The sequence below is a fragment of the Corvus hawaiiensis genome, chromosome 23 (assembly GCF_020740725.1).
Source record: "Corvus hawaiiensis isolate bCorHaw1 chromosome 23, bCorHaw1.pri.cur, whole genome shotgun sequence".
Taxonomy (NCBI): domain Eukaryota; kingdom Metazoa; phylum Chordata; class Aves; order Passeriformes; family Corvidae; genus Corvus; species Corvus hawaiiensis.
In genome coordinates, this window is record NC_063235.1 from 2,569,898 (window position 1) to 2,591,008 (window position 21,111).

The 21,111-nt window shown below is 39.8% G+C and overlaps 1 long non-coding RNA gene across 1 annotated transcript; it reads left to right on the top strand.

The window, feature by feature from the left end:
• Positions 1–3,594: 3,594 nt before the first annotated feature.
• Positions 3,595–18,288, top strand: LOC125337245. The gene is made up of 2 exons (XR_007208001.1): positions 3,595–14,814; positions 16,943–18,288. It is a non-coding gene; the product is annotated as an uncharacterized LOC125337245 (long non-coding RNA).
• Positions 18,289–21,111: the final 2,823 nt, after the last annotated feature.

The following is a 21,111-nucleotide window of genomic DNA, read 5'->3' on the forward strand; positions in this document are numbered from 1 at the left end:
CCGGACCTCTAAATGTCCAAATCCAATACATTGCTCGTACTTGATTTATAGCATTCCAAACAGACTATTGAGGAAGTTAAACTTCAGTGGTCATACTCCTCCCTTTGTCTTCTATTCCTGTCTGGTGTCTCAAGTGTGTTATGTCAGAATATACCCAGTAAGATGAGCCTCCCCACACTGCTATGGATCTGGAATGGGATTGCAGGGTTTGAGTTGTGACCTGAATCGAAGATGTCTGTCTGCTTCTCAGAAATGGGTTTGCCCATGTCAGGCTCTTCCAATTAATAGAATTGGTCATAAGTAGATTAAAAGTGCTTTTTAAAAATCTGTATCTAGTATGTTGGGGTTTGGGGTTTTTTCCCCCACTTCATAAAGTTAATGGGGCCAAATAATGTCTTCTCTTTTTCTTACCTGAGCAGTGAACTCAGAGGGCTGTTGCCTGGGTATACACCTCAGGCTTTGGCTTGTGATAAGGATCTGGTTTGTAATTCTGTTTTAACACAGTTTAGCTGCCCTATCCGTATGACTTTCTGGTAGTTATACAGCTCTTGTAGTGCTGAGCAGAACCCTGTAGTCCCAATAAGTATTGGCTTTTCAGTATTCATTGTAAAGGGGATCTAGTACAAGGAGCTTAATTGGAAACATGTTTCAAGTCCTCTCCATCTTGGAAGAAGGTAGTGTTCCCATATTGCACATGTTTAGCCTAAGAGAGGTGAGGTGCTAGTACGTACTGTGGGGGGAGTGGGGAGGAAGTGAAACACCTCAGTTATAGTGGTTACAGAACAGCTGAGAAACAAAAATGTTAAAATTGTCTTCCTCAAGAACTGTAAGGCTGCATCTTGTATTTACTTCTGCTCAAATCACTGTTTATACTAATAGTTTTATTAAATATGAGGAGTGAGCTATACATTTTTATAATTGAAAATTGTAACAGTTAAACTCAGTAGAAGTTTATGAGATATACCAATTTCTTTTGATTGAGTTTATGGCTACTCAAATTCACCTTTTAAATTTGCAGCAGTACTTTAATCCTTAGATAAGGTGTGCTGCGGCTTACTCGAATAGTAGTGTGTGCTGCACTTGAAGAACTTAATGAAATGATGGAAAAAATAATTATCAAGCAAAGATACTGTAGTACAGTGGAAAACTACCATGCTTGACTCAAGGAAAGAATTTCTCAGCAGAATTTTGACATCTAGTTAAAAAATAAATTTAAATTTACTCTCGTGCATTTCTTTTGATTGTTTCTTCAGTATAACTTAGCAGAGATCCTCTATAATATGTTGAAAATGGATTTCAACTTGCACACCAATATTCAGCTTTTATGAGTGTCCTGCTGGCATTGGAGGAGGAGCCATGAAATGGAGTTTTAATAATCATTTGATCACTCATTTACAGCAGTTGCTTAAATGTCTGTATTGATAAGGTGTTTGACTTAAGAAGTAAGTTACCAGATTCCTAGCAGTTTCAAAACTTGAGCAAAATACTTTTACAGCTACTGTGTTATATACTTAATTTCACTTTATTAACAAGTTCAGTTTACTAAACTCAACTTACAATTTTACTATTTAATTCAACGTAGTTTGCAATTTTTAAAGTGTTAAAGGCTTAATTTTTTCTAGCAATTGTTTATTTTCAAGTGTCAGCTTCTGTAGTCTGATTATTAAAGAATGACAACTGCATTGCTTAAACCTTTCCAAAATAAACTCAAAGTAGAAGATCACCGCATGATTTTGGTGACTCTATATAAAAGCCTGACTACTTCTTGTCCCTTCTGTGTTTAGACATTAAGCCCATTTCTGTAATTTGAACTACACAGAAAAAAAATACAGAGGGCACTCTTATTATAAGGCTAGGAGAGAAGTAAATATGAAGTGCTGAGCAAAAAGTCTTAAACCTCTCAAAAACATTTGGTACCAAGACCTATAGACCCTACTGAATGAATATATTTTCAGCAAGACTTAATTGTTATCCAAAAATGCTGATGGCCCCTCCATAGAACAGCAAGGACCTATCCTAGAAATCTGTCATCAGCAATCTTTGATCATGCATGACTTGAGGTGGAGTATGTGTGTGATTAAGGATTGCTTGTACGGTGGAAGTTGGTCAGTGGAATTCTGTCATTCACATGAACTACATGAGTAGCTCAGAGCCTTATAGAAAGAGTGTACCACGTTGTGTTCCTGTTTTTTCTAAAACAACAAAAAAAAAAGTTAGAGCTTCTGTTAACTTAGAATTTGAATGAAGCTGTTGTAGTCTGTTGGCTTAAATTGTCCTTTAAAACCCAGAGTGGTTTTGTTGAGCATGTGTTAGTTGATAAAATGTGTAGAGGAGGGAGAAAAAAAATCACTTGTACTAAAGGGAAGCCATAAGCTTTTGGTCTCATTCAAATAAAATAGTCAAGGTGGATCTGCGATACTTGGTTGTTGTTCAGGAACTGCTGAAATTTTAGAACAGGAGAATCCCTCTGAAGAAATGTTTTAACAGCTTGGAGGTTACCAGAAGCTCTGAAAGACAGTTCAGAATATATTTTCTGATGTCCAGAAATCTGCAAGTGTCAATTTTGTATTTTAACTCCTTCCTTTTACCTGACTATCAGGGAAGCGTGATTGAGGCTGACCTGACATGTCATGATGTCGACTTGCTAGGTGGGGTTCGCAGGGGACATTAACCTTGGAGTTATCGGTAAGACAACTTTCTTTCTCATTTCCTTCAGTAAGATGAAAGGGTTGGGGTGGGAGGAGGGAGGATATGAACTCCACAGACCTAGGTACTGGAATAGCTTTCAAAATCTGCCATTACCATGGAGAGATTTCAAGTGTGGAAGGTAAAGGTTGAGGTTAAATTTGTCCATGTTCAAGAGAGGTATGGCATAGGTTATTGAAATAAATTTGAAAATAAAGACGACTTGCATTCCGAAGAAAGGTGGATGCTCTTTTAGGGATGCTGGAAGCATAAAACATTTTGAACATTTAAATTTTTCCTCTCTAATTGAATCCCAGGTATGGGTTGGATTTCTTTCCCCAGCTGTGGAAAAGCAAAGAATTTGCAGCACACTTCTTCAAAGCTTAAGAATGCTGTTAAGAAATGTCTCCAGGTAGATCTCTGGAAAATAATAAAATTTTGCCTTGGAAATAATGAAACTGGCATATAATGAGTTTGAATTGTTTATGTATTGAGCATGATAATGCTTAGAAGGCACTAATTAAGAGAGAATTGCTTTTGTACCAAGGGACAGTTGTAGTTGATCCCATTATAAAATCCCCCTGGATTTTAATAATCATCTCTCTTTGTGGAGGGCATATGTTGATTCTAGACAAACAAATAGCAAAAGCTGAAGAACGGGTTTGCAAATAAAACCTAAATAGTCAGACATGTTGAATCCTTCATGGCACTTGCTCATCTTGCACCTTTCCTCAGACAGCAGACTTGTCTTTTCCTGATTGTACATTCATGCAGTACTTGGAAAGGAGCAGAGAAGTTGGAAAAGCTTACTAGGCTAGAGGAGCATTCCAGGTGCAGTCATTGTTTACCGTGGGACTGAATAGCATGCCAGTTCTGACACCAACTGCAGAAGAAATGTGCCTGGTGAGTACAGGTATTTTGTAAGGATTTTTCAGAAATGAAGTATTTGTTTAATTCCAGACAAACTTTACTCAGCATACTGTGAGTTGAGAACACTTACGATCACACAAAGTCATCAATGTTGTTCACTTGAAACAGAAAAAAGAGAATCTCTTAATTCTGAATTCTCCAATCTGCATGTCCCATAGAGCTACTGATAGTAAGTGCGGTAGGATGTGTTGCATATGCTCAGGTGGCCTGTCTCTGGGAAAGGAAGCAGATGGCAAGGTCCTTACAGGAGAAAAAACCACTGAATAGATTGGCTTTTGCACATTTGGAGGTAGCTGGAAATAACTGGAATGGGACATGCTCCTTTCATAAAACATCAGTCTCTTATCAGTGAAGTTTATGAGTTTAAAACACAATGTCAACATATATTTATGTGATCGTAAGCTGCCAAATTGCATTAAATGCAAAAAAAAAGGGAAAAAGAATGAAAAGCAGACCGAATTCCACTTCTGCCCTCCTTGCTTCAGACACAAGCTTCACTTTCTTCCTTCCTTAGCATCAGTGAGCATACAGTCTTCTCACTGGATTTTCCTGTTGAACTTCCTGCAGAGCTTGTGTAAGTGTAGGATACACAGTTTTTTCTCTCTCTGTTTTTAAATCTTCACAGCAGCCTGTGAGAGGTGGTTGTATTTCCGTTTTAATTTCAAGGAATGAGCATCCATTGCATCAGCACCTGTTCACATGACATTATTCTTTATGACATACCTCCGGACATTTCAGATTTGGTGTGCAGAATGTGCATACCCAGCTGAAATTTCAGAAGGGATGTGGTGTAAGCATTAATTTCATGATAGGAAAGGAATTTAATTCTGGAGAACATTGAGCTGTCTTAGCAATGGATGCTTCTTTCTTTTCTGAAGTTCCCTGCTGTGCTGCTTTAACTGCTGCAGAAAAAGGGAAGTGAAATGCTGCATGGGCTAAAAGGCCTGTGATTAAAAATAGTTCAAGCGCATAATGGAAGATGGTATTGTAATGAGTGTACCTAGGAGACTGAATACGTGTTGCACAGGCAGCAATTTGATGTTTCTAATAGTTTCTGTGCAGTTTGTGGATACAGACTGCTTTCCAAAAGAATTCTTTGAAGCACGTTCTAAGGTGCCATGGTGAACCCTACTTTTAAGTAAACAGATTTTAAAGTTCAGTATATCGAAACAGTGGGACAGAGATTTAGTGTAACTTTTTGCTGCTTATACCTATAGAGCGAACTGCAAAAAGGATAAGAACACCTTGTTTTAAGTTAAAGTATGTTTTAGCAAGACCAGAAATATTGAACTCATCTTTGTGCATTTCCATTCAAAACCAATTGCAGTTACAATTTTCTCTCCATTGTTCTGGGTGAGCCCTTTCCTTCTTCTTATTCTGCCCAGTGTTGGCAGTAGCAATACTGGAGATCACAGGCGAGGAATTCTTCCTGCACTCAATATCATGCATACATGAGGTTGTAGTGGCTTGGAAGAACCATTGCAGTGAGCTTTATTTTCATGCAAATCTTTACTGAGTGACTTCTGTAAAATGCAAATACTGGAGGCAGTGTGCAACTTATCTGCAAGAATTTAATATGCAGTTTTGTTTAAATGGTACTGATCTCAACATCCAAACCATCTCAGCTGATACGATTCTCACAGAGAATCTGGCTGAGGTCAGACACTGAGTATGGAGCGTTCCGCTTCAAACAGCAGGAAGAGGTTAGAGGGAACTGAAGACAATTTCATCAGCTGTTGATGAGCAGCTCCACAAAATAGGTTGGAGTTGCTGTTCAGTTATCAGCCATTGGCGCCTCTATTTACCCAGTGAAACCTGGAGCATAAATGATTCTTCCTGTAAAGACAGCAGGTCAAGCCTATCAGTTAATATTTTATTTATCACTTGATTTTCCCCTTGAACACCTAGCAGTAGTAGCCGTTCTTAGGGCTTCCCCATGTTTCTTGTTTTCTTTGGTTTTGCTGGCCATTAGTGTACAATCAGTTTGCTTCCAGGTGGAGGAGTACTAGCAAATATGTTCTTCTTATTTTTTTCTCCTGCACATATTAGAAGGAGTTAGAAAACCATATATAGCTGAGGAAGCCCAAACCTGCAGCCCAGCAGCAGCAGCTGTGAGGGATCCTGCATCTAATTAGAAAAAAACTTCTCCTTGCTGCCTTTTCTTCTGATAAACTTTTATCTTGGAGAGCTTGTGCTCTCCATGCCCTTCTCAGCAGTCTCTGTTGCAGGACCGTGCTGTAATCTAGCTCAAGTGGCAAGTGTCCTGGAAACTGCTGCTGGGAGGCACTTAAGGCAGATTTCTTTTTTACAGTGTGAAGGATTTCTTCTCTTAAATAAAATGACATAGTTAAATGCAGAACAGACTATTCCTGTTGGTGACTTTAGGCAGGTTCTAGATCTTGTGCGTCAAATAAGAACAGTGTGGTGAGATGCCTCTGAGCCAAGCTAAGCCTTCCAGCCAGCTGCACACACATCTTCCAAATCTCAACTAAGTTGTCTGGTGCAAGTGCTCCATGTTAGTGGATCATTTGTACAGGAGAGGCTTTAACATCTTTGTAGTATACTAATCTATAGATAAACATACAGGTGAACTTTTGCACATGATGCCTCAACAATATTAGTTTTTCCTTTGAAAATACATGAAGTCTTTTGACAAAGTAAGAGAGCTTTTAGCTACAGCTAGGTAATACTACATAGACACTTCAGCTCCAATGTCTTTAAAGGGCTGTGTGTGTTCTGACTGATATCACATCTGTGGTGAATTTCATTGAACTAAAGTAGTCCTAATTGGTTTTGAATCTAGTTTTTGAAACTAGTTTTTATCCTGCTGTATATACTCGCAACTTATCTGTTGCTTTGTTGTGAATGATGTATTGAGAAGATGAAAGCTGTGCACCAAGTACATTGCACACAGATACATTGGCCTGTTCTCTGCCTGGAAGTTACATTCTACCTGCATGATAGAGGATGAGTTCTTGTCTGTCAGCTTCTGAAAAGCTGCTGAGCTTCTATCGGGAATACTTTTGAAACAGAGCAGGGACTTGTCATGCTGGGGTGTACAGACAAACTAACTGGCAGAATCTCCAGACGGGCAAGAAGCAGATTTATCCTTGTGTTTTTAGAACCATTTAAATAATTTCTATTCTTGTGTATAGAAATTATTTCCTTAGAACACTGCGTAAGCATTTGCTTAAGTTTGTTGGCAGAACAGTAACAATGGCATCTTGAAAATACTTTGTTATAAAAAATTTATATGGTTGGGCAAAAAAGGCATTTTCTTCTCCTAATAAGCTTTATTTTAAGAACCTCCATAAAAAACTGAAGGAATATAAGGCAGTTTAGTAATTTGCAGTTTTTATGCACTAGTCTTTTTCCAGTACCCAGAACTGACTACTGGGAGTTTTAGTGCCTTCAGAAAGAGGACTGGGTGAACCTAAATTCTTGCAACTTAAAAAAACAGGTCTTGAAGGACTTCGGTGTGGTTGGAGAGAGAGGAGACCATACTGTTGGGAAGAATCAGGCCCTCAATTTTACCAGTGCCTGATGGTTTACAGAAGTCTGTTTCTAGTCTGTCCTAGTTTCCAGTAGAGTTAATTTCTTCTCATTAGCTGTTACAGCACTGTATTTTGGATTCAGAATGAGAAGGGTGTTGATAACCCACTAATGTTTTGGTTTCTTCAGTAAGTTAAATTCATCCTAAGTCAAGGACTTTTTTTTTATTTCCTTGTCTCATGTTCTGCCAGTATGGAGGTATGCAAAAACCAAACAAAATGGGAGGGAGCATAGCTGGGACAGGTGACCCAAACTGACCAAAGGGGTTCCACACCATAGAATGTCATGCCTAGTGTATAAATTGGGGAGAGTTACCAGGGAGAGCCAATCTGGGCTCTGGAAGGGGCATCTGGCGTGGGTCAGTGGGTGCTGAGCAATTGCATTGTGCATCACTTGCTTTTTTTTTTCCTTTTTATTATCATTATTATTATTTACCATAATTATTTTATTTTATTTTAATTTCAATTCTTACGCTGTTCTTATTACAACATGTAAGTCTTACTTTGATTCTCCTCCCTATTCCACTAGGGTGGAGTGGGATGTGAAGGGGGTTTAATGAGTGAGTGGCTCTGTGGTGTTCAATCTCCAGCTGGGCTTAAAACCACCATGTAGTCTAACCCTTTTTCAGGGCTTTTCCAGTTTGAAAATGTAGCAGTTTACTAGCTGGAGGTTCCTTGTCTCAGTTGAAGCAACTTGGGAAGTTGGGTCAGATCTCTTAAGTGATACTTGATGGCCTTAGACCTGAAACAGTCATGGATTGTTTTTCCAGTTAGTTAAATTAACATTTAGTGCTTGCAGTTGTTAAAAAAAACCAAAGACAAAACAACCAGCCCTTACAAAAAACCCTAAATTGCAAACAAGGAAAGCCGGCATGGCTGTACCCACAGCACCCTGCAGACTGGGCACCTTTTCCTTTTCTCCCTGGGAAGAGTGGAGGAGTTGCAGTAGTGTCCTTGTAGGTAGGTGGTACCTGGTCAGGTTTGAGAAACATCCCACTAATGCAGCAGTTTAGGAACAGCTGGATCATTTTTCAGTAAACATGAGTTATTGGCAGGGATGGCTCTAGTCCAACATCAGGTCTGGGGCCTCTTACTAAAGTTTGCTGTGTGCCACTCCAGGAAGAGGAAAAGAACTGTCAATTCTTTTTGCTTTCTGTTTTTGCTGGTATGGCCACTTTCCAGTATTTTATAAATCTGTTTGTGCTGCAGTGTGCGGTCTCTTCCCACCTTGGAAGTATCCTTGATGCAGTGTCAGGAAGGTCAGAGTTAAAAGGACTGTGGTGACGTGTTCACGGAATTCTGCTGGGAATCCAGAGATCTTGTACAGTGGTAAAAATTAAGCCAGGAGAATATTAGCACACTAACATTCCTGAGGACAGCAAGTCATGTTCAACAGGGTCAAAAACTGGAGGAGTGCACATCATAAAAAGGTCCTTTAATAGCCAGATAGCTGAGCAGTAAGCTCATAAATAAGGACAGTCATGCTTACTCCAGAAAGTTGAGCAGCCACCTTTATTCTCCTGTTTCCAAACAGTTCTGGATTCAATTAAAAATTTTTGGTGGACACAACTTTAAAAATTACTCTTAATCATAACCATTTCTGTCAAATTTGTTTTTCTGCCCCACGCATTTTCTTTCAGCTATTATTTAGGGGTTCACTACAAAAACCCTATTAACGAATACCTGGTCAGTCTTTATGCCATACATGTTGTTTTGGATTTCTGTAGCTTTGGTTTTCCAAATTGTTGTACCTTTGCAGGATGCTAATACATTGCATTACATCTAATAAGCAGTCTTTAGGCTTTTTGATAGAGCACTGCTGAGCTAAACACATAGGTCAGAGGCAAAATTAAATTTCATATTGAAGAGCAAGTCTTGTAGCAGTATCTCCTGCTGAATTTGCCAGCAGGATTTCTCAGCTGCTTCTCGTTCAGATTCAAAGTGATACTTGACCATCAGTGCTGTTCCCCTTGTTACAATGAGGCTGCTCTCTGGAAGCAGTTCTTGCTACTCTGATATTGTACAAACCAATGAATACTAGTAGAGACATTGAATTTAAGGTTCCTGAGAAATGAGGACGCTTAAACCCTTAATGGTAGTGTTGTAGCTTCTCGCTTCTACTCTTCCTTTCCTCTCCCATTGTGTGGGTTGGATGTACACCCGTACTTGTCTCCTTATGCAGAGAGAAAGAGGAGAAAATTTGTTCCCTGCAGTGTCTTGGATGTGTTGAGCCAACAAGCTGCTGGTGCAGGTGCAAAGCCCTGTTGCAAGGTTTGATATTTTTTTGAGTGGACCTTGCTGTTTTTCAAATGATTTTTTGATGTGGTATGTAAACATAAAAATACTGCAGGTTTCTTCAGATTTCTTTGATATTATTTCTTGTCTACATGAAGTATGAGAACTTGAGTTACTAATTTTGTCAGTATTTCTAGATGATAGATGTTGCACAGAAACGTAGGCATATGCTTAGGAGCTAATTTGCTCGTAAAATCATTTTGTGCAAAAACCATTCATCATTCCTCATGTCTGTGAAGCATTAGAACATATATTTTCTTTAATGTTCTGGTAAACATTAAATCTTCTCTATGTTTCTTTCATGGCAGTTCATAGAAAACAAATGTGCTTTTTTCCCTCTCATTTTTTGCTTGACTGACTCTTGGTTGTAAAGTTTTAGCCTTTTCTCTCATGTCAAATAGATGTTTTTCATCTACATGCCTTAGGAGTCGATTCAGAAGGTTTTGCAGTGTAGCATGTAAAATCTAAAGGTCACAAATTAAATCTATTTCTCTGGGCCAAAGTGGGGTCCGTGCAGTGAAGGCTGCACCTTCCCCACTGTGGGAGGCTGTGTGGCTGCAGAGGGAGGTATCACCACCAATGTAGGTTGTCTTTTTTCCTTCATTGGAAATAGCTTGAAAAATCCTTTTAGCAGCTAGGCTGAGGTTTAAAATAGAAGCAGCTAAAGAACATCAAATGTGTAGCTGTATCAGTAGAAGTTGCTGAAATGAGATACAAATGTGCAAGTATTTGAGTAGCTCTGTGCGATTTTTCTGGTATAAGATGTGTGCAGTGTGGGATGGGCAGAGTGTTTCTGTTTATACATATGGAAGAAAACTAATGTGGTTGTTCAGCTCGTAATTACTGTGATTAGCTCCACCCCTTCTTTGACTGAGGAATAAGTAATAATGGAAATTTGCATTTAAGGAATACATGAAAAGCAGTGCTCTTCTGTTATAGCAGAAAGTCTTAGAGTCTAGCATAAGGGCTTAGTGTCCAATTTTGCAGTGGGAATAATCATCCTTCTTCTCAGAGGCAACACTTGGAATGTTTAGTTCTTTAACTTCAGTAATTTTCACTCGTTTGAACATCTTACATTAATTCTGTGTTTTCTGTTCTCTAATTATACAATAGCCATATATTTGAGTTCTTGGGATTCAGGTGTGATAACCTGACTTTCCATGAAGATTATTTCTGCAGGGTAGAGTTTTTTGGCATTCTGAAGAAAATTGCTTAATTTTTTTGTAGACTTACCTTGTTTGAACTGTCAAGTGCAACTGCAAGCATGTGTCTGCAGATATGATCTGAGCATTTCCTGCTGAGATAGGCTATTTTCAGTGTTGTTTTTATGTGAGCAAAGAGTGGAAGTGAATTAGCTCAGAAAGTTTTCTACTCAATACTTCTACAGAATGGCTGATCTTTGGAAAAAGAGGGGACATCAGACATTTAGGAAAACAGTTGTACATTAGACCAGTATAGTCAGTCATCTTCACTAATGGACTTTATTCTCCCTTCTGAAGGTCTCTTAGTAGTGAAGAGTGGAGTTTGTCTCAGAGGTCTGTAATTTGTTTGAGCTGGCTGAAACAAATATTTTATGTTTGAGTGCACACAGGTCCTTGAAGTCAAAGCTGACTTCATTAATTTCTCACACTAACACTCTGGTTTCTGGTTTGGCCACAGTGCAGGTTTTGTTTAGGATTGGGAATGAAAGCTAGGGAAGGGCCGGGATACTGCTTTTTGTGTGCTTGAGGTAGATGGCTGTAGGAGAATAAATCATACAAAAAGGTTAAGTATGGTGGATCCCATCATTTACCACATGACTTTCCAAATGAGAAACACTTCTGCTAGTCTGATTTTACTGGGAGAGTGTTGGTTACATCTCCTTGGTATTATGTGTGGCCATGTTTCCATACTAGGCTGGCAGCTATTCCGTGCCAGAATGAGTAGCTACATTAAAGGAACCATAAAGAAGTTTCCAGGAAGTGAGCAGGAAGGCCAAGACAGTGAAATACGTGAAATGATTTCAGGTGTCCATCTTAAGATGTAGGTGGGTAGTGATGGACCATTCGCCAGCTGAGGGCAACTGCTGGCAAGTTATTTGTAGGTTTTCCTTTCAATTAAAGTAATCTGGTGATAATGTCCATATACAAGGCTAGGAGAAATGAGTGATGCATGTGAGATGCAGATAGTGGCTGCTTCTACTAGCTGTAGACAGGGAATAAAGCAGGTGACACAGATCTGTGTGGGTGAGCCGGGGAATTCCACCCAAAGACTGGAAAGACGTAGCCCTCCTTGTGCATTACAGGATCTTGTTGAAGGACTGTTCTGTCTAAGTGTGCTATGGAGTTGTCTGGCAGGCAGCATGCTGGAGACGCTTGCTGTTTGACTTCAATCTCCCTGTAATATCTCTGAAGAACACATTTGGGCTGTGCTCCTGGAGTGGGTCATCTTGCTTTCCCGAAAGTGTGCCCATCACGGACCGGTAGACTCCACTTCTGAGATGTGCATATCCGGCAAGTAAAGTCATCTTAGGTTTTTGAAGCAAAAATGTATATGAAGTCTAAAACCCTGAATTGAAGTAAAAGTTTCCAGAGGAATTTTGCATAGGCAGTTAAAGGACAACTTGCAGTAATATCAAAGTTGCATTAAAAGAAATCCGATGTAGTCTGGTGATGTGGTCTCGGTCTTCTGTGTTATATCTTAAATTTTTCTAAATATGATGACTCAGTGCAAAGTAGCAGTAGTATTTAGGTAGGGAGAAGAAACCTGGTAAAGTTGCTGGTTGTTTTTTAAGAAAGTAACATAAGCCTTTTTTTTTGTTAAGAGAATGCTTGCAGTGGGCTGTATCTTCCCATTTTCATCTTTTCCTCTCAGCTCGATTAGCCCCACAAGGAGTGCACCCTTTGGAGGAAGGATACAGGATAAAACTGCTTTACAAGTGTATGGCAGCAATGGAACAGCTTTTTCCTAGCATGAAATCCAAATCCAAAGTAGCGACTTGCTTGTAGTCTGGGTAACCAGGAGAGGAGTAGGAAGTACTAACACTAAATGATATCTGTGCTGTCTTCTGTGGCTGTTTCAGTTTGAGCTCCTAAAAGCTTGAAATGCAAAGAAGTTGAGTGTTTTACATCTTTTTAACCATTATGTATTTCTTACAAAGCCTCTAGTAATGAGTTAATTAATGCAGGACAGACCACAGGGATGTTTGGTGTAACTTTTTTTTCTATTCATAAATACATGTTTTTCAGATACTGAGCTGGATCTGGCCATAGAGATTGTGAACTTTGCTCTTGATGTAACAGAAACATGGGGTACATAATTCACATTGATTCTCTATTGTCAGGTACTGTGTTGGTAGATGAAAATTAGATAATGATGCCTGAATTGATTAATCCTCTGGGCCCTGAGAAACTGCAGTGTATAAATATGTAAGAAGACCTCCAGGAGGAAGCGTGGGATTGGCAAAGCTAGGTGAATCTCAAGCAAAGACAGACTCCTTTTTGATGCACAGAGCCTCTGCTTGTGTTAGCAAAAAATTCTTCTCTGTTCCAAACTGAGACCACAAAATCTTTGGTGAGAAAAAACCCCACAATTAGACTTGAATACCAAGAGCCTGAGAATGATTGCAGTTACTTACAGAGATAGGATTGCTTGATGAAAATTGAGATATAAGTGTGATTAGATGTTCATTCCATGTTGTTACACTCATGGTTCAGTCCTGTCGTTAAAACAGTTCAGCCAGTGCAGGTGTCTTACAGGCTGCCTGTAAGAAGATGGCTGATGGCAGAATGAAAGGAGAAGCAAAGCCTGGGGCTGTGTAAATGTGCACTTTTTTTTTCTCTATTAGTTATCTAAATAAGCTATTTTAGAAACTATAGTTATTAACAGCAGTCAGAAATCAGGCTCTGAAAAAGTTAAAACTCATTTTTATATCCTCAGTACACAAGTGCCTGGACCCCTTTATCTACTAATAATGTTTTAGCTTCCAATCTCGTCTCATCTCATCTCATCTCATCTCTCATAATCCTTGAAGAACATTCATGATACTGTATGAATTGAATTGGTAAGTTACCTCTCCTTGTGCATATGGAGAAGTTTGATTGTTGGCTTTCCTGAAAGGATTTCAGGACTTCATTTATGCCATCTGGTATTACAGCCTCTACACACACACTAGGATACTAAAGCTGTGTCACAGTATCAAGTCAGTTGGAGCCTGGATATGCTTTTAAATTTACTAAAAACTAGCAAAATTCCTATTTCCCTGTAAGTGACCCTTTGCCTGTGGCAGTGCTGTGGGTTGTAGCCTGCAGGGCAATGCTGCTCTTCACCTCCTGACTGATGCAGCTGCTGGCTGATGTCTGGCAGAGCAGGAAACAGGTGGAAAGGGATACAATTACATCCTGGATTCTTGGGCTGGGTACCATGCTCTTAAACTTGTTAGAATAGTACCTGGAATAATCAAGCTATGCTCCACTACTCGAATCAAGTTTATTTTTAGCCCAGTGGTTTTTGAATTGAAACTGCTCAGGCAAAACTTGTTTTTGAAGTATTTATAATTGCTTCTTACAGTGTTGCACACAAATTTCAGCTGAATCTGGACTGAAGGAATTTGGGCATACCAGTAGATGGCTTCTCGGTGCCTCTTTGTGACCTTACACTGGGGGAAAAATGAAAAAAAAAAAAAGAAGAAGAAATAACTGACAAGTAGAGAAGTTGACAGAAGATTATATGACTTCTCAGTTTCTTTTCAATATTTATTGTTACATTTTTTCCTTTTCTAGGAGTTTTCTACGTTTCCTGGACTTAGGCTTTGTCCCTCTCAATCTCTTATGGTTCATCATGCACCAATAGTCAGCGTGGTCAGAAGGCTTGGCTCGTACTTACCTCACAGTTTAGAACTGATTCTCCTTGAAAACATTTAGGAAGCAAAAAAAAAAAAAAGAAACTAGTAGTTCACATTTTTCTGGTTTTCTATATATTAAATTGAAGTGATTTGGAAGCTGGGTTTTAATGAGCTTTTAGTAGAGGTGAGATAGAGAAGTTTTTGTGAGATAGAGAAGTTTTGCTCACTATATTTGTCTGAAAACACCTTTCTGGGTGTCACCTGACTCAGTGCCTTCTCAGGTACCTGCTGCTTTGCAAGACTCAGGTAGAATATTTGTGAGACTGACACAACAAGAGAGGCAGAGTAGGATGAAAATCAGTTGTGTTCTCAGAAATGGGGCTCAATGCCTGCTTTTTTCACATGTGATTTGGGTTGGGAGAAAAATTGAACCAAATAGTTCTGGTGTTTTGTTCATTGATAGCTGATGAAGAGCAGCACAGAGCTGCATGACCTGGCTGAAGGAGGGCAGCCCTTGGGAGCTGGAGAGAGGTAAGGCATTGGTACACCTTTTCCTTGTTCAACCCTTGCTTTCCTTGTGTTTGACCTATGCCCATAGCCTCTCTCTCTTTGGTCACAAAGGTGTCAGGCCCCATACACCTGCATCCTTTCCAGTTTCTCTCAGGGAAGTTCCTGGTCTTGCCAAAATCCAGACAAAAAGTGTAGCTTTGCCTGCAGCTTTTCAGCTGTTACATGTTTTGTTGTGGAGGTCTGTGCTTGGCTCTTTGTGTTTCCACTGTGTGTGACTCTTTCCCCTTTGGGCTCGGACCTTTTTCCCTTTTCATGATGGCTCTTCAAGACTTGGTCTTCCAGCCTCCTACCCAGCTTATGTTTACAATATGTAAAATATTTTCAGTCCTTTTGTTCATTTTGGTGGGTTTTGTCCATGAATAGGACCTCCTGACATCACTCAGAATTTAGGGTAATGTCTGAGGTGTGGAAGTAGTAGGTGATGTTTGAGGTGTTGCTGATAGAGGTGATTCTGCTTCATTGACTCTAAAAACCTTCCCATTCTGTTGAGGTGTTCCCATCTCTGTAGTACTGCCTTCCTAGCGCTGCTGAGTTGGAAGAGTTTCCATCTTCCAGAGCAGGAAGGACAAGATCAAGCCTTTTTTGGCTTTGGGGCTTTGCTCTGTTGTCTGAGCCCTTTCTGATAAAAATTGCACATCTTGTGACCCAAGAGTTTTAGGTCCAGAAGTCAGCTTGGTTTGAGTGAGCTTTAGAGCTTTATATCGGCACACTGATGGCAGGACCCCATCAACCTTCCCTGTTTCTTGCAACAGTGTTATTTGTTGGTTGCATTTGTTTGAGGCGGGTGATTTTTGTCTGGGTTCTTTGATCTCTGGTCTCTGGAGTGTGCTGGATCATCAGCCTGGCTTAGCTAATGCCTCTTAATCTCTTCAGGGTTCATTCATTTTTTAGAGAAACAGGACATTGTGATCACAGTTCTTGAATCTTAAAATCTCTAGTTTCTCTGGAATTGGTGGCTGTTTGGTATTCATGGCTTTTGGCTGTTGGTCTTAGAAAGTGCTCTTGGGGAGCATGGTAGTGCACTGCCTCCCGCAATAGCACCTTGTTGGTGACACCTTGACAGGTATCATCACTTACACTTGCATAAGCAACATGAAATCTTGCAGCCTGTTTATTCATCATTCATGTGAGTAGATCAGAGTAATTTAGGACTTCAAATCCTTGCCTTGTCTTGAAAAAAGAGTAAGTAAACACCATTTAATGTCACTGCTGCACAACGTTATGAATTGCCTGAGCAGATGTTAGTGAAGTGACTGTTGCATTTTATTTCATCTGCAGGATGTTCAGGTTGATCCCTCTTTGAACAGTTTCTCTCTCCTTAATAGGCAGTTTGGAAAAGATCATGATCTGTTCCAGAATAGCTGGGTTTTCTTTTTATTATGCATGCTTAAGAGAAGCATCTAAAAAATTGCAGGAGGAACAGAGTTAAAAAGAAGAAAGCCTTACTGCTAAACTCAAGAAACATGGATATACATTACTTACCATGGACCAAACCTCCAAACTGGTATTCAAAAACTGAAGTGTCAAAATAGCTGAAATCAGCTCTGGCAGTATGTCACATTTCTTTTAGTGACCTGAAGCAGTAGCTCAGGTGAGCATCATCTGCATTCTTGTTTCCAGATTGAGTCCTAAGTTTTAGCTTATAGATAATTGTACAGGTGCAAGGAGTTGTAGCTTATTTTGAAAAAAAAAAAAAAAAAAAGGATTTTTCCAAGTCTGCCTCAGTAATTTGGGACATTTGGTGGCATGTGAAATAGGTGACTTTGTTTCACTTACCTTTGGCTTTATAGAGAGGCAGGAGGATGGTGTAACACCTGCTCATGCTCACTGCAGTTCTGTAAACAAGTGTGTGTGAGAGTTGATTAACTATTTGCATAGTAATATTACTACCTAGCAGTCTCAGATAATTCACCATGTTAATGAAGAGCCTTTTCTGAGATTGTGAATTCTATTTTATTCATGTTTGCTGCTTTTGTATCTTCTAAATGCCAGCTCTGTCTTTTCCATGGGGTAGGATTGCAAGATCTATGCTCTTTGTTTTAATAACTGTCTCCTCCTTGAAATGCCATTATTTCTGGTCTGTTTTTAGATGATGAAGGATAGACACTGTGATGGGCACTAAAGCATGGACTTGAAGTGTGCACTCTGGTGGCAGGTACTCTATCTGGTCCCGATGGTCTGACATATCTGCGGAAGGCTTAGGTGCTGTGTGTCTTAGCTGTGGTTTTCTCCATTTATTAATTTCAGTGTTGATTGAAATATTTGTCTTTATTTATAGCATATCCAACAGCTGTGTTGCAACAGAGAAGGTAAGTTTAGAGCTTGGGATTGGGGGCAAAGGGGTTGACAGCCAAGCTCTGGACAGTTAATCTGTTTCGAATTTTGTTCTGATACAATCCTTAAAGTTTATGGACAGATGTTGAGTTTATGGGCATTTGTCAGATTGATCAGACAGCTGCTAAAACTATTACAAAATGGCAAGAAACAGGGCATTTATTATACATTATATGGGGAGGAGAAGAGACTAATTTAATAAATTAGATTTTTAACCATTCTTGAAGTATTTATTTGTCCTTTAATTTACAGATGCAGATGCAAATTCACCAATCTGTTCAGTGAGATATTTTTCTTGTTCATTTTCCTGATTGAGAATTAGCATTAGTGTCGCACTTGTTGCTAGAAACTATTGAGCTGGTCGTGCTCATTTTTCTCTGTTGAGCTCAGTGAGTTGTGCTTCCCACTCTGTGATGGGGAATTGCTGGTTGCTCTTAGCTTTGCTTTAAAGATATGAGTTCCTGGGTTTGGTCAAGTTTAGGATATGTTTTTTCTAAAGCCTAATAAAATTAGCTAATACATATCTCGATTCTTTGATGTGGGTTATAAAGGACTTGCCTGTGAATACATATGAATTACCTTGTTTTGACAGGTAATTAAATCTGGATCTCTTCCTTAGGTAACAAAGCAAACAGTCTCAGATATGCTTTGCTAGGCTGAATCATGTGTAGACAGCAAGGTTTTATTACCTGTGGGGAAAAATGCATTGTAAGAACATGAAATCTGGATGACCTTGAATGAAAACAAAAAAAGAAAATTTTATGAGATACAGTATATTAATGCCCCAGTTTGGATGTAGGAATTCCTGAATATGAATTTTGTTTTAACTGTCATTAAAGCTCTGTGTACAATCTGTACTTCTGCAGGAAATGTGAAACATCCCAGGGATTGGCAGGCTGCCTGAAGAACCCCAGCACCTGCCTTTCATGGCAAGGGACCTGAGCATTGACATGCCCATGGTAGCAGTTCCAGGTGGGTGTGTTACCTGTATTTGCAGACTTTTCTTGTTCTCTGCATTGTACAAGAAACTGCACGTGCCTTGTACAATCTGTTTGGTCCTCTTGTAATGTCCAATTTTCCTAATAAACATCTTTTGAAGTCTTTGCTTTGTGGCTGATTTCCAAGGGTCCAAGTGTTCCCATGTGTTAGGTACATCCTTCTTATGTATTCGTTGGATCATGCATGCTTCCCTTGAATAAAAACCTTATTTAAAGCTGCTACATCCACACAAGACCTTTGCTAGTAGTTTCTCTGTTTTGAATATTTTCTTGGAGTGTCCTGATGCTTAAGATCAGACAGAAAACCATTGTAAGCAAAATCAAAGAGATTTCTCATTAAGAAAAAATAATTCTGAATTGTTTGGGAAATGATGGTGAAACAAATGGGAAGTTGTGATCTTGGGCTTTTGTTCCTGTGAAGTGCCAAGTCCTGTGGGAAAACTTCAGCCATATGAATGTGAGCTACCTTGCACTTACATGAACACCTAAGAGTTTGGGTTCATGCTGGCTTGCTAGTTTTTGTTTCAAAGAAGGACTGAGAAGAGAGCAGAATGCACCCAGTGATCTTTAATGCACTTCCCTGTGTTTTCAATATGCTTCCGTTTGTTTCTTTCCAGGGAGGAGAGAAGGTAGCCTGTGTGCCTGTGCAGATCTGTTTTCAAGAGGTGAAAATTTGTGTGTGTGCATATGTGTATTAACTTCAAAATCCCTTTCTTCTATAGCAGTGTTCTGGCATGTCCTGGAGTTCAGTTTGGCTTTGTTTTTCAGTTCAGCTGGGCAGACATTACCAGAATCCCTCAGAAAGACACTCTTTTTTCCCATGCTTAATCCTTTTTACATGCAGTATTGTACTAATCTTGCTGAATAGCAGGAATGTACATTTCCTAACAACAGCTACTACAGAAGTGTAAATTAAGAAGCTGGCATGAGATTATTTTGGAGACTTGGTCAAGAAAACAGGACTAGAGTTAATCCTGTAACAAATATGTATGGCAGCTTAAAAAAACATCCAAAACTAAACATGTTTGTCAACTTAAAATCCAAAAGTTTTGAAGTTTGATCCAGCTCTAACCCTCCTCAAACAAACAAAATCTTCTCAAATGTCTCATTTTGGCACATTGCGGTGTCAGTGCTGTGTGTGCAGTCCCTGAGCACAGCTCCCTGCTCCTCCCTGGTGTGGCCTGATGGCAGGCAGCTTGCTCCCTGGGAACAGGATGGTGTTGATGTTGCAGTCAATCAAAATTCAGTGAACATCTCCTATTATGGAAAATGCTTTATCCTGTGAATAACCAAGCAAGTCACTTTCATGGGGAGAGGGGAGACACTTTTCAACTAGGAACTGGCCTGAAGGAGTCATTGGCTACAGAGAGGAGCCATCCCCAGCCCCGCGAGTCCACCAGAACAGGAATAAACTTGCTTTATGTTTGTGTTTGATTGTGTGAATTCCTGCTTTTTCTAAAGGCACCTGTGATTTGGAAATTAATCTCGTGTGTAAGTTGTATTCATGTGAGACCCTACCTGCAGTGCTGCATCCCCATCTGTGAGGTCTCCAGCACAAGGAGGACAAGGAGCTGCTGGACAGAGTCCAGCTCTTGAGATGCTCTGAAGGTTGGAGCCCCTCTGCTCTGGAGCCAGGCTGGGAGAGCTGGGGGTATTCACTTGGAGAAGGCTTGGAGGAGACTCAGAGCCCCTTCCTGTGCTTAAAGGGGCTCCAAGAGAGCTAGAACAGAGTTATGTTCTCTTTTTTTTTTTTTTATGTTCTCTGTTTTTTATGTTTACCTTTTTTTTTGCCCCCAACAATTTAACTTGGTCAGTCATAGCCAAAATTCTTCATGGCATGCAGCTCTTGCATTTTAAAAATTAAAAAGCAGTGCTTTACAGGGGATTTTATTGCCACCTGCTGGAGTTCAAATAAAAATTCAGATTTTTTTTTTTATATTTTGGCTACCTGAAATGCCCTTGGATGAGGGATGTACTTAAAGAAATGCAGGCTAACCTGTCCCTTTACCAAACCACTCATTGACCCATTATTCTGTTTGTAAAGATCAACTGACAAAACAACCGAAGGCAGTATTTGCATTTTATCTTTATAAGGAAATCAGAAAAACTTGACAGTAGATAGAACTGGAAAATAGTGTGCAAATGTCAGTGCTGTCAGCTGAGGTGGCAGATGCAACCTGGGCTGCAGCATTGGGAATGGGGACAGCACAGAGACAGGGCAGTGCTGGGAAACTCTGACCTGCAGCTCCAGAAACAAATGTTTCCAGACAACTGCAGCAGCCTTGGTGATAATTTTGGGGATTTTTGCATTCCTGGGCCTGCCCTTCAACCAAGAGGGGCTTTGGAATGGAATTGGACAACTCTGCAGTATAAATTTGTTACTAATCCTTTCTCCTGATTTGCTGCTCTTAACTCCGCTGGTCAGACTCTGCAGGAGCCAACGCTGCTGGCAGCCTGGGTCACTGGGAGTTGGTTATGTTGGTGCCGTTGATTTTTGGGTGGCTGTGGAAGATGTGCTTGGAAAGCACGCTCTAGCCAGGATCGCTAAAACTTAGCTTGTCCCATTGTGACCTGGGGGCATACCAGGAGAGTGAGTGCAAAGTTTCGTGGCATGGATGGCTTGGAGAAACCTGAACCACCTGCAACTGATGTAAAAACATTAAAGGACAGCAGCTGACAAGGATTACTTTTGTGTTGATAATGTAATGAACTGTCAGTTGTGATCTGGTTTAAACATGTGCCCTGTGATCACTCCCAGTGCTCCAAAAATTTTATGCTTGGTTTCTGCCTTAGACTTCACTGTTTCCGCTAATGATTTCTGATGCTTTTTCATGTATTTTCTCCCTATGCAGCTTCTTTTTGCTTTATGATGAAATTGATTTCCTATAGAGTCTTGCAAAACAAAAAAAATAATTAAAATCTCTTT